The following is a 13,507-nucleotide window of genomic DNA, read 5'->3' as shown; positions in this document are numbered from 1 at the left end:
AGGTTTGAAGCACCAACATATACATTCTTAGTGTACACAGTCTGATGAATAAATGAAATTTGATTTCAGTATTCTCTAGGTCTGGATAAGTTTTGAAAAAGAGAAGTATTTGTATTGTATCATTTCAAATCTCATTTTACATTTGACATTCAGTTGGCCTTCATTTGTTTCTCTTTTTATTCACGTAAACCACGGTTCTCATCGATGTGTTATAAGGCCATTACACTGACTGTCAATGAATGTAACAGCAGTTTTTTCTAAACACATTTACCTCCGTTTTTGCTCATATACAGAAAATACAGAAACCTGCCTGTTGGAGGAACTCAAGTCAGTGAAATGAATTTAGATTGTCAGTCACAGGCACGTGCGCTTGTTTAGTTTATCAGTCGGATACTTTGAATATTAGGGGAGATATGAACGTTGGTGAAAAAAAGAGGAAAGAAATTGGAATAGGCAAAATTAGGAAAGATGCCAAAACTAAAGTATAAATATGTGTAGAGCAGAGAAGATGAATGAAGAATAATTCTTACTTTTTCCAGGCTTTGTTTTATTTTTTATTTTCTTGTATTTTGTTTCATTCCCTTCTTCTCTCGTAACACTGCTTCCGAACACTCTTTCTTCTTGGTGACCTTTTTATTTCATTCTTCCTCCCTTCCCTCCCTCATGTCTTTCTTCTTTAAAAGAATTGCAAAGATCTGAGAAGTCTGGAAAATTAGCTTTACATGTATGACGCCCTAATTTATCTGTTTAAATTACATAAACATGGAATCCTCAAAAGGGAGGGTCCTCGGTTCCAGACATAAATTGTGATGCAAGAGAACCTCTGAGTCTTCTTGTTGAGTTTTTTCCCAAGTGCCTGTGAGAAACTGCTGTTGTGCAATCTCTAAAGGCGGATTAGCCTTTAGAGAAGAGGAGAGGCAGGGAAAATGAAAAGCGACACGGAGAAGGATGTGAAGGGGGAAATTGTTCTTGTAAGGAAGTAGTGATGGCAACCACTCTTGAAAGACAACATCACCAAGAGAGGAAAAGGGAAGTGGGGGGTTGATGTCGCTGGGAAAGGTCCTATGAGAATCCTAGACTGTAGATGCAGGAGAAGGATAGAGGGAACGTGATATGTTAATAAATCAGGGAGCATGTGGCGACAGAGGGATGGAGAGCACTGTGTCTTTTTAATGACAAAGGGAGTCGGTCTGTTTAAAGAGACTTCAAAGAAACTAAAACTCCACGTGAACTTGTATGCAATTCACAGACACTTCAGAAACGAGGCCTAAGGCTGTCTAGAGCACACAGGAGACCTGAGGTGTCTTCTGTGATGCAGGATTACAAATACAGCCCATGTAGAAGCAGGCCAAAACAACAGTGGCAACATCTGTAGGTTCATGACTTAATTTAATCTACATCTTCTTTACTGGTGAAAGGAGCACTTATTTAACATTTCAGTTCACATTCAGGTAAAGATTTCTACATATATAAAGCATTGGACTACTCTGTGGGCATATATATATATTAACATGGGGCTCTTTAAGTGTTGGTCTTAGAGCAATGTTATGCTATTTGGCAAAGACTGTGTGCCTTGCTGTGTTTGCAGTTGAAAAGGTGAAAAAACTGTTTCCAGATACAGTTGCGTTGTCAGTTCAACCTCGGTCAAAGGCAAGGGTAGGAGAGTGGGGACTGAATTTCCATTATCTTGGAATTTCAAGTATGTTTATAGGATTGTCACACAAGCGATATGATACTCTTACTTTTTAAAACAATGAATTAGGAATTTTCCATACAACAGCTATGCAAGCATTGTCAAAATTAGGTTTCTGAATATCTCTAGGATGAGTGTGAAATACAGTATCTAGAGATACAGTATCTAGAGATACAGTATTTCTGTGTATCTCTTTTCTTCGTTTGGGAGATTAAGAAAGAAAACTGCAAGGTTGAAAAGCTTTTGTACTTCCCTTTGGCTCACATACACCAAAAATAAATACATCTGAAAAAGCTGCAAGGTCAGGAGCTACACAGAGATTTGATAACATTCCCTTGGCATGGCAATTTGTCATAGTTTTGAGCCAATACCACAAAGTCTGTACTTACTGATCCCAGAATAACACCTGTCTGTTACACAGTGTGTATTTTTAATGGAAGTTTAAACCAGTTCTGAAGTAGAGTAAAACCTTAAGTTTTAGTCTAACATCAACGTGAAAATATTGCACCTAAATTGGGCCAATCATATATCAACGATCATCTGTCAATCAATTTTTTCCCAGTCATAGCATCTTTATTCATATGTCGCAGCTAATATACACAACGGTTGAAATAAGAATCATTTACTTTACCATTGAGTTACATCCCTTCACACCAAACAAAGCTTCTGTAGCCCTGGCATTCTCTTCCACAAAATCTTCGTCCCAGCTTTCCTCCTCTGAATAAAAAATGTATGACGACGGAGACTCATCCATGACCTTCGACAGAAAACTCTCCTCCTCTTGCATGTTTCCGCTGTCCATAGCGTTCCTTGACAGTGTCGTTGCTAAGTGCTACTTGGTCCCAGTGTAATTTCCCTTTGGGAACCTACTAGCCCTAAGTTGCTAACTGGATAGCAAGATGCTTCCGAGACACCGGCCGCAATTAAACGTGCTTGCGAATCCCGCACCCTTGATAAACAACTAATCACATTCACTTTATTCACTTGTGTAAAGTCGTGCACCACTCGGGAGAAATGCAACGGTTGGAACAGCCGTTTCCCCTACAACTTTAAATGGTTGTTAACTCATCGCACTGTTTCTGAGCTGTGAACGTAACACCTCGCTCCATTCATGTTGCCCCACGTTTCCTATTTAATTACTAATTCATTTTACTAGACTATATTAAAAAATGTCACTTCGCATCCCATTGCAAATGAGATAATAGCATATAATGCTTGTATGTGATCCATTTTCAAAAACAGGCTCTTACCGCAAGGATCACTTTATGAAAACCCACTCTGTAATGTTAAGTACAGTTAGTGTTTGTTTTTATTATATTTCATCCGACTTTTTATCACACAATATACCATCCTCGTCTTGGCGATTCTGTAGTAAAGTTGAAAGATAGACTATAACAGATTATAGGCACAGACTACAGCATAGGCATTGGCCTAGGTTTTAAGTCAATTATGAATTTTAAATAAAGTCTATTCCATTAACTTTGATTGTTGTAAGAGCGCAGGGGAGCGAACTGGAGCGCAGTGAAATCCTCACTTCGGCCTTTGAATTGAAAACCGCTCTTCGCTCCATCACATTTCTTCCGCTACGCTCACATGCTATGCTTACTATATAGCAATCTCAGTGTATATCTCACGCCACGTATGCCAACATGGTGCCATCATGTTTATAGCTAACGTGTGTTCTGACACACAAATGGAGAAAAAATTATTGGCTCCCTAAATGGTTTGAAAATAAAACCTGTTATGACTGATTAATTTGTTAACAATATTTATTTGAGCACACATATTAAATTGCTGATTAGCTTTTATTAGATAATTATTTTCATTATAATGACCAGCTCCTCTTATTATTGCATCCAATCTTTTAGTTGATCAGGGTATTATTAAACCTTTAATCAGGCCGTTTTCTTTTAGCCTCTTAGTATGTCACCTGTGGATAACATCACATAGGAATAAAACCTCCAGTGCTCACCGTTAAGAGAACTGAAGGAAACTGCTGCATCTTAAGTTACCTAAGCACCTAAACCAAACGGTAGCATCATGGACCATTTGATGCTTTAAATAATGCTGTAGACAAAACCAGTAACTCAAAAATTATTGATGATCAGGTCTAAAATAAGACATACCTAAAAGTACAGTAAATAAATTTTGCTATAGATGGTTTGATTTAGCTACCGAGATTTTTATTGTTTCTCAATAGGGGAAATAGGAACATAAGCTGATTTTCAGATTGACTTGAAAACCAGCTGATTCTTCTTACTTGATAATTGAGTGAGACCATATTGTACCTTTTAATTTGTTAGTTTGTGTATTAAAACAGAGTATTCCCACCCTTAAAAGTCTTTCTGTCTTCACTTTGACATGCCTTATCCTCAGTCAATAGGCGGGCTAATAAAATGTTAGTTTTGTTTCAGTGAAGGGAGGAAGAGTTCTAATTAAATACCTGCAAATCCATGAGGCAGACCTCCCAGTTGGTCAAAGCATACATATCACTGAAACTCTTTCCCCCACTGCCACAAACTTTTTAGAAAGAGCAAACTTGGACAAAGGAGGTAAAGCTTTGCTGTAGTTTTCTGCTGTGTGCACCATTTTGTGTTGCCTGAATCCCATCAACCGGAGTTTAGAAATGCTGCTCTGCAGTTTTGCTGCCTCCCAAGCTGCCTAAGCAAAGCTTAACTAAGCTAAGCTAAGCTAGCTATGCAAAACACTTTTTTCCCCCTTGAGGGATGAGAAAAATAACTGTGGCCAAGTTAATTTTCTTCCCTTCGCTTGTGCTACAGCAACTTGCAGGATCATTGAGGCAGAGAATCAGTCAGAGAGAGTCAAAGATGGTGCTGGTGGAGAGAGGAAAAGAGAAGCAGTGGAATTTTTAATGTGGCTGTCTGGTCTTTTCACTGCCCACCTAAGGAAAGCAATTACTATCAAAGCCACTCTATCTGCTCAGTGCGTTTGCTTACCTGTGAGTGTGCCTGACTGCACTGAGTTCACAGGGATTTTAAATGCTGGCTGTACAAAGGCTAGATGTTCACACAGCTGGTTATATGGGGACACTGGTATCTTGGTGTTCTCTTAAAAGTATCATTCTGTTACCCAGCTGTCGGTGTTCCCTTTGCTTAAAAGGATGTTAACCTTTATAATAATAAAAATGTTGATGGACATTAGTATGGCTGATAGGCAGTAGAACATATGAATGTTTTGAGGTAACAGTCAGATAGCAGTACCACCGAAGGGGTGAATATAATTTGTATTTTAATAAAAAATTTGGCCAAATACGATACAGTGATATATATATATATACACTCACCGGCCACTTTATTAGGTACACCTTTCCAACTGCTCGTTAACACTTAATTTCTAAGCAGCCAATCACATGGCGGCAACTCAGTGCATTTAGGCATGTAGACATGGTCAAGACAATCTCCTGCAGTTCAAAGCGAGCATCAGTATGGGGAAGAAAGGTGATTAGAGTGACTTTGAACGTGGCATGATTGTTGGTGCCAGAAGGGCTGGTCTGAGTATTTCAGAAACTGCTGATCTACTGGGATTTTCACACACAACCATCTCTAGGGTTTACAGAGAATGGTCCGAAAAAGAAAAAACATCCAGTGAGCGGCAGTTCTGTGGGTGGAAATGCCTTGTTGATGCCAGAGGTCAGAGGAGAATGGCCAGACTGGTTCGAGCTGATAGAAGGGCGACAGTGACTCAAATAACCACCCGTTACAACCAAGGTGGGCAGAAGAGCATCTCTGAACGCACAGTACGTCGAACTTTGAGGCAGATGGGCTACAGCAGCAGAAGACCACACCGGGTGCCACTCCTTTCAGCTAAGAACAGGAAACTGAGGCTACAATTTGCACAAGCTCATCGAAATTGGACAATAGAAGATTGGAAAAACGTTGCCTGGTCTGATGAGTCTCGATTTCTGCTGCGACATTCGGATGGTAGGGTCAGAATTTGTCGTCTACAACATGAAAGCATGGATCCATCCTGCCTGGTATCAATGGTTCAGGCTGGTGGTGGTGGTGTCATGGTGTGGGGAATATTTTCTTGGCACTCTTTGGGCCCCTTGGTACCAATTGAGCATCGTTGCAATGCCACAGCCTACCTGAGTATTGTTGCTGACCATGTCCATCCCTTTATGACCACAATGTACCCAACTTCTGATGGCTACTTTCAGCAGGATAATGCGCCATGTCATAAAGCTGGAATCATCTCAGACTGGTTTCTTGAACATGACAATGAGTTCACTGTACTCAAATGGCCTCCACAGTCACCAGATCTCAATCCAATAGAGCATCTTTGGGATGTGGTGGAACGAGAGATTCGCATCATGGATGTGCAGCCGACAAATCTGCGGCAACTGTGTTATGCCATCATGTCAATATGGACCAAACTCCCTGAGGAATGCTTCCAGCACCTTGTTGAATCTATGCCACGAAGAATTGAGGCAGTTCTGAAGGTAAAAGTTGCAACCCGTTACTAGCATGGGGTACCTAATAAAGTGGCCGGTGAGTGTATATATATGTGTGTATATATATATGTATATATGTATCAGGGCTGGGCGATAATTCAATAACGATATATATCGATCGATAGACGTGTGGCACAATAGAAAAAAAAGAGAGTCTCATTGTAGCCTATCATGTAGGTTTATGCTAGTCACTACTTCCTCCTAACCAATCGTGGACCCAGGCACGCTGTCACAAAGCGCCGCCCTCTCAAACCACAACACAGAGCACATGAAGATGTCGCAGCAAGGAGAGGTGGAGGAAATTGTTCCAAAGAAGGGTTTTTGTAGTTCGCCAGTTTGGCAGTATTTTGGTCATGGCAAATCGGACAAAAAACAAACCACAGTCATCTGTAAAATGTGTAGGGAACCAGTGAAAACGAACTCTGATAACACAGCCAACTTTTTTTTTTTTATCATCTCAGCCGCTCACACCCGCAGGAGTACGAGCAGTGTAGGCCTCAGCGCGGCTCTCCTCCGAGAATCTTCGGGAAAATATATATATATATATATATATATATATATATATTCATTCAGTTCTGGGCAGTTTCCCACGTAGTTCTAACAATTGAGAGAAAAATGCTGAGGGGCCAGCAACTTCAAAGTAATAACTCAGGTTAAAGCAGGAACCTAAGCTGAACCATAACGAGGTGCCAGCAGCACCTCTACAAGAATAGGGGTGAGAAAAAATACCCCATAGAAATGCTAGGCTAAAGGGTGAGTTGATTTTTGTTTGGCTTTTTGTTTTTGTTGAGTGGAGTTTACATGGTAGCCTAGTCCTACAATCTTTTAATTACCCCAAGCTGGTGGTGTACTATTCCCACCCAAATAGGGTATTCTATTTATGTATTTGTTATATTTATTTTGGTAACTTTTCTGGTCATTTTAGTTTATTCTTTGTCAGTATTTAATAACATAACTCAGGTCTCTTAAGTTATTTTTCTTTAAAACAATTCTGTTATGGTTAAAAAAGTTGGTTAAATAAATATTTAATTGGAAGTCTGTGTTTGTGTTCTTTACTAAAATTAAATCATTTAGCAATATCAAAAAAAGTCCAGGCAGAGCTGCACATAAAATATGGTTTCAAATCTTTTCAATAATTATCGATATTGATCAATATGCATTTTTTTTTTATCGATAAGCTTTTTTTCTATATCGGCCAGCCCTAATATATATATATATATATATATATGTATGTGTATATATATATATGTGTATATGTGTATATATATATGTATGTGTATATATATATGTGTATATGTGTATATGTATGTATGTGTATATATATATATGTGTATATGTGTATATGTATGTATGTGTATATATATATGTGTATATGTGTATATGTATGTATGTGTATATATATATATATGTGTGTATGTATGTGTATGTATATATATGTATATGTATGTATATATATGTATATGTATGTGTATATATATATATGTATGTGTATATATATATGTATATGTATGTGTATATATGTATATATATGTATATATGTATATATATATATGTATATATGTATATATATATATATATATACCGGTATATATATATATATATATACATATTAGGGCTGGGCGATATAGAAAAAAAGCTTATCGATAAAAAAAAAATGCATATTGATCAAAACTATGAATGATCATTTGTAATACTAGAAATAATAGATATTAGATCACCAAAAGAGGGAATTTGACAGAAGATTAATCTTAATTTATAGAGCCTATCCCAAACGTTTTCATCCCGATGCGATACCAATATTGCAGCTTTGAGTATTGACTGAAATCGATATATTTCCAACACGATATTAAAACAAATCATACACACTTTACTCATTTTGTACCATTAGATGTCAGAAAAGTCCTGATCAAGTGTTATCACCCAAGTAGAGAGTAATGATAACAATAGGTATAAAACAACTGAAACATTTATAAACTTTAGGCCGAAGTGGAGTGTTTATTTCAGTATGCTTAAAGTTTCTGAGAAGCTGGGTTTTGTTGATAGCCTACAAAATGTGACATCTTTAAGACTAACAAAGAAGGCTGCAAGGCGCTAGTTTAAATAAAGAGTTATGATGTGTGTGCACCTCATGACCACTTTTGCTAAATTCTATGAAGACCCATCCTATTTTGTCTTATTTTGAACTCCAATGATATTTGGCTGATGCCACATGTTAATGTCACCCTTTGTGGGGTCTCACAGTAACTAGAGCTAGGGTGGTTTCAACATAAATCATTCAGAATTAAATAGGGTACACCAAAGATGATTTAATTTATGACCCAGCTCGAAACGATGAGCCAAATATAAATTTACCATTCAGAAAATATACACAGGCTAATGTTTTATTTATTTCAGAGACTAACAACTAAAACGAAGTTAGTTGAATTTTCAAAAGAAAATATCAGCCTTATGTTTACAAAGCCTTGTTAGAATCCAACGTCGTAAAGTTCTGTTAAGCTCTTCAATCAAGTCGACTATTCGTCTTTATTCTTCTCTGTGCTAATCTATAATCAGTTGTAGTCTTTAAAAATCCCTCTAAATCAAAGCACAGTCATATACAGGAGAACAGCTTGTTAGGTTAAACTTTTAGGATAGATTATCTTTAAGCTTTTGTCTTCTATTATATGTGTATACCTTCAAGAAGTGCCCTCCTATGCACCCTGCCCTTACTAAAGGCACAAAGGGAGACACTACTGCAGTAAGTATCATAGTCAAGGGTAAAAAAAAGGTACCCAGTAACTGTTTGATGCTTCGTACCTGTAAAAGAATTGGGGCAGTGCACAGTAATTGGAAGAGCTGCTGCCTAGTACAGTGGGGCAAAAAAGTATTTAGTCAGCCACCTATAGTGCAAGTTCTCCCACTCAAAAAGATGAGAGAGGCCGGTAATATTCATCATAGATATACCTCAACTATGAGAGACAAAATGAGAAAAAAAAAATCCAGAAAATCACATTGTCTGATTTTTAAAGAATTTATTTGCAAAATATGGTGGAAAATAAGTATTTGGTCAGTTACAAACAAGAAAGATTTCTGGCTCTCACAGACCTGTAACTTCTTCTGTAAGAGGCTCCTCTGTCCTCCACTCGTTACCTTCATTAATGGCACCTGTTTGAACCCGTTATCAGTATAAAAGACACCTGTCCACAACAGTCACACTCGAAACTCCACCATGGTTGTCAAAGGACACCTGAAACAAAATTATAGACCTGCACCAGGCTGGAAGTCTGAATCTGCAATAGGTAAACAGCTTGGTGTGAAGAAATCAACTGTGGGATCAATTATTAGAAAATGAAAAACATACAAGACTAGGGCTGGGTACCGAACTTCGGTACTTTTATGGTACCGACCGAAATGCTTCGGTTCTACAGAGTATCGAAACATGCCTCGTCTTTCGGTACCAAGTTTCGGTGATTGGCTGGAACACTTAAGGTGATTGCGTCATCCAGGAAAAATACACAGGTGGTCACGCCTACAGCCAGGGTTCATGTGTACAGGTGCTGGTCATAAAATTAGAATATCATGAAAAAGTAGATTGATTTCAGTAATTCCATTTAAAAAGTGAAACTTGTATATTATATTCATACATTACATACAAACTCATATATTTCAGATGTTTATTTTGTTTAATTTTGATGATTACAAATGACAACAAATGAAAATCTCAAATTCATCATATCAGAAAATTAGAATATTACTGAAGACCAATAAAAACAAAGGATTTATAGAAATGTTGGCTAACTGAAAAGTATGAACATGAAAAGTATGAGCATGTACAGCACTCAGTATTTAGTTGGGCCTCCTTTGGCCTGTGTTACTGCAGCAATGCGGCGTGGCATGGAGTCGATCAGTCTGTGGCACTGCTCAGGTGTTATGATAGCCCAGGTTGCTCTAATAGTGGCTTTTAGCTCTTCTGAATTGTTGGGTCTGGTGTATTGCATCTTCTTCTTCACAATACCCCATAGATTTTCTATGGGGTTAAGGTCAGGAGAGTTTGCTGGCCAATTAAGAACAGGGATACCATGGTCCTTCAACCAGGTACTGGTAGCTTTGGCACTGTGTGCAGGTGCCAAGTCCTGTTGGAAAATGAAATCTGCATCTCCAAAAAGTTGGTCAGCTGCAGGAAGCATGAAGTGCTCTAAAACTTCCTGGTATGTGGCTGCGTTGACCCTGGACCTCAGAAAACACAATGGACCAACACCAGCAGATGACATGGCACCCCAAACCATCACTGACTGTGGAAACTTTACACTGGACTTCAAGCAACGTGGATTAAGTGCCTCTCTTCTTTTCCTCCAGACTCTGGGACCTTGATTTCCAAAGGAAATGCAAAATTTACTTTCATCAGAGAACATGACTTTGGACCACTCACCAGCAGTCCAGTCCTGTTTCTCTTTAGCCCAGGCAAGACGCTTCTGACGCTGTCTGTGGTTCAAGAGTGGCTTGACACAAGGAATGCGACAGCAGAAACCCATGTCTTTCATACGTCTGTGTGTGGTGGTTCTTGAAGCACTCACTCCAGCTGCAGTCCACTCTTTGTGAATCTCCCCCACATTTTTGAATGGGTTTTGTTTCACAATCCTCTCCAGGGTGCGGTTATCTCTCTTGCTTGTACACTTTTTTCGACCACATCTTTTCCTTCCCTTCGCCTCTCTATTAATGTGCTTGGACACTGAGCTCTGTGAACAGCCAGCCTCTTTAGCGATGACCTTTTGTGTCTTGCCCTCCTTGTGCAAGGTGTCGATGGTCGTCTTTTGGACAACTGTCAAGTCAGCAGTCTTCCCCATGATTGTGTAGCCTATAGAACTAGACTGATAGACCATTTAAAGGCTTTTGCAGGTGGTTTGAGTTAATTAGCTGATTAGAGTGTGGCACCAGGGGCCATCAATTTTGAACCTTTTCACAATATTCTAATTTTCTGATATGATGAATTTGAGATTTTCATTTGTTGTCATTTGTAATCATCAAAATTAAACAAAATAAACATCTGAAATATATGAGTTTGTATGTAATGTATGAATATAATATACAAGTTTCACTTTTTAAATGGAATTACTGAAATCAATCTACTTTTTCATGATATTCTAATTTTATGACCAGCACCTGTATCTTTTGTGAACTGGTTGCAGCGTCGCGGAACCCCTTTAAAATGCCCCCCAGGTCAAAAGTGCGGCTTCACTTTATTAAGACTGATGCTAATAGTGCACAATGCAATACATCGTGCACGGAAATAATTTAAGAGCAGAAAGTCGCTCTGTGTTTGACTGCAAGAAGAGCGGACCGCAGCCAGCGCGACCATCCTCCTCTCAGCAGCCCGTGGGCAGAGCAAAGCCAGAGCGGAGTGAATCATGCTGCTTTCAAACTGGACGCAGCAAGAGCAGCAAAATCTCGTCTGCTGCTTCATTTTTGCTGCTTGTACCAGCTTCTGACGCGCTGCTGAAGAAGCTTTGCTGCTCTGGCTGCGCGGTCGCAAAGTGGGTCAGACGCGCGTTGGGCGGAGCTACTCTATCCTTTATTTGCCTTGCAGCTATATTTGCTGTGATCAGTGGGAATAAAGTAGTTTTATTATGTTTTTAAGTGGGAAAATCCACCTGAAAACGTAATCAGTGCAGTCAGTTCATCCTGCCTTCAATATTTCAGTCGGAGCCGCTCAGACCCCCCCCATACCAGCGGTGCGCTGTCAGTAGGATCCCATTCAACGGGCTTGTTTGTCAGACATGGTAATTTTTCTAAAGGAAAACTGCTAAGTAAAAAGGTCCTCACAATGTAACAGTGAATATTAGACACTGAATTATTTATTTTTTTATGTAAGAGGAAAAATGTAAATGGAAAAACAGAGCTTAAAATAAAACTCAAGATTTGTACTATTTTATGTTGTGTAATTTTCTTTTTTTTCGAATTGATATTATAAAACTGGTATCGAAAAAAGTATCGTTCAGGAACCGGTATCGAAGTGAAGGTATCGGTATTGGTACCGGAACCGAAATTTTTTTAACAATACCCAGCCCTATACAAGACCACTGATAATCTTCCTCGATCTGGGGCTCCACGCAAGATCTCACCCCGTGGGGTCAAAATGATCACAAGAACGGTGAGGAAAAATCCCAGAACCACACGGGGGGACCTAGTGAATGACCTGCAGAGAGCTGGGACCAAAGTAACAAAGGCTACCATCAGTAACACACTACGCCGCCAGGGACTCAAATCCTGCAGTGCCAGACGTGTCCCCCTGCTTAAGCCAGTACATGTCAAGGCCCGTCTCAAGTTTGCTAGAGAGCATTTGGATGATCCAGACGATGACTGGGAGAATATCATATGGTCAGATGAAACCAAAATAGAACTTTTTGGTAAAAACTCTACTCGTCGTGTTTGGAGGAGAGAGAATGCTGAGTTGCATCCAAAGAACACCATACCTACAGTGAAGCATGGGGGTGGAAACATCATGCTTTGGGGCTGTTTTTCTGCTAAGGGACCAGGACGACTGATCCGTGCGAAGGAAAGAATGAATGGGGCCATGTATCGTCAAATTTTGAGTGAAAACCTCCTTCCATCAGCAAGGACATTGAAGATGAAACGTGGCTGGGTCTTTCAGCATGACAATGATCCCAAACACACCGCCCGGGTAACGAAGGAGTGGCTTCGTAAGAAGCATTTCAAGGTCCTGGAGTGGCCTAGCCAGTCTCCAGATCTCAACCCCATAGAAAATCTTTGGAGGGAGTTGAAAGTGCGTGTTGCCCAGCGACAGCCCCAGAACATCATTGCTCTAGAGGATATCTGCATGGAGGAATGGGCCAAAATACCAGCAATAGTGTGTGAAAACCTTGTGAAGACTTACAGAAAACGTTTGATCTCTGTCATTGCCAACAAAGGGTATATAACAAAGTATTGAGATGAACTTTTGTTATTGACCAAATACTTATTTTGCATCATATTTTGCAAATAAATTCTTTAAAAATCAGACAATGTGATTTTCTGGATTTTTTTTCTCATTTTGTCTCTCATAGTTGAGGTATATCTATGATGAAAATTACCGGCCTCTCTCATCTTTTTAAGTGGGAGAACTTGCACTATTGGTGGCTGACTAAATACTTTTTTGCCCCACTGTATATATATAGCTTATATTGCTCTATCTGGAAAAAAATGAGGCTGCATTGAGTACAGACTGCTAGAAAAAATTGTGAGGGCTATTTAAACCTGATGTGTCAGTCTGCTCTCATTTAGAATAGAAGTCAGCCCAGTTCTGTAGTTGTCACAGTGTTTTTCTCTTCCTTTATCTAATTTTTTATCTGGCTTTTGGTACATTTGCA

General features: G+C 39.2%; 1 protein-coding gene across 3 annotated transcripts in view; it reads left to right on the top strand.

The window, feature by feature from the left end:
- Window positions 1–13,507, top strand: part of galnt1 (UDP-N-acetyl-alpha-D-galactosamine:polypeptide N-acetylgalactosaminyltransferase 1) — an 83,864-nt gene that overhangs the window by 46,759 nt on the left and 23,598 nt on the right. The gene's annotated exons all lie outside the window — the stretch shown is intronic.

The sequence above is a fragment of the Cyprinodon tularosa genome, unplaced genomic scaffold (genome assembly GCF_016077235.1).
Source record: "Cyprinodon tularosa strain WSP-4 unplaced genomic scaffold, ASM1607723v1 ctg291, whole genome shotgun sequence".
NCBI classification, from domain to species: Eukaryota; Metazoa; Chordata; class Actinopteri; order Cyprinodontiformes; family Cyprinodontidae; genus Cyprinodon; species Cyprinodon tularosa.
This window is presented reverse-complemented; position numbering and strand designations above follow the sequence as displayed.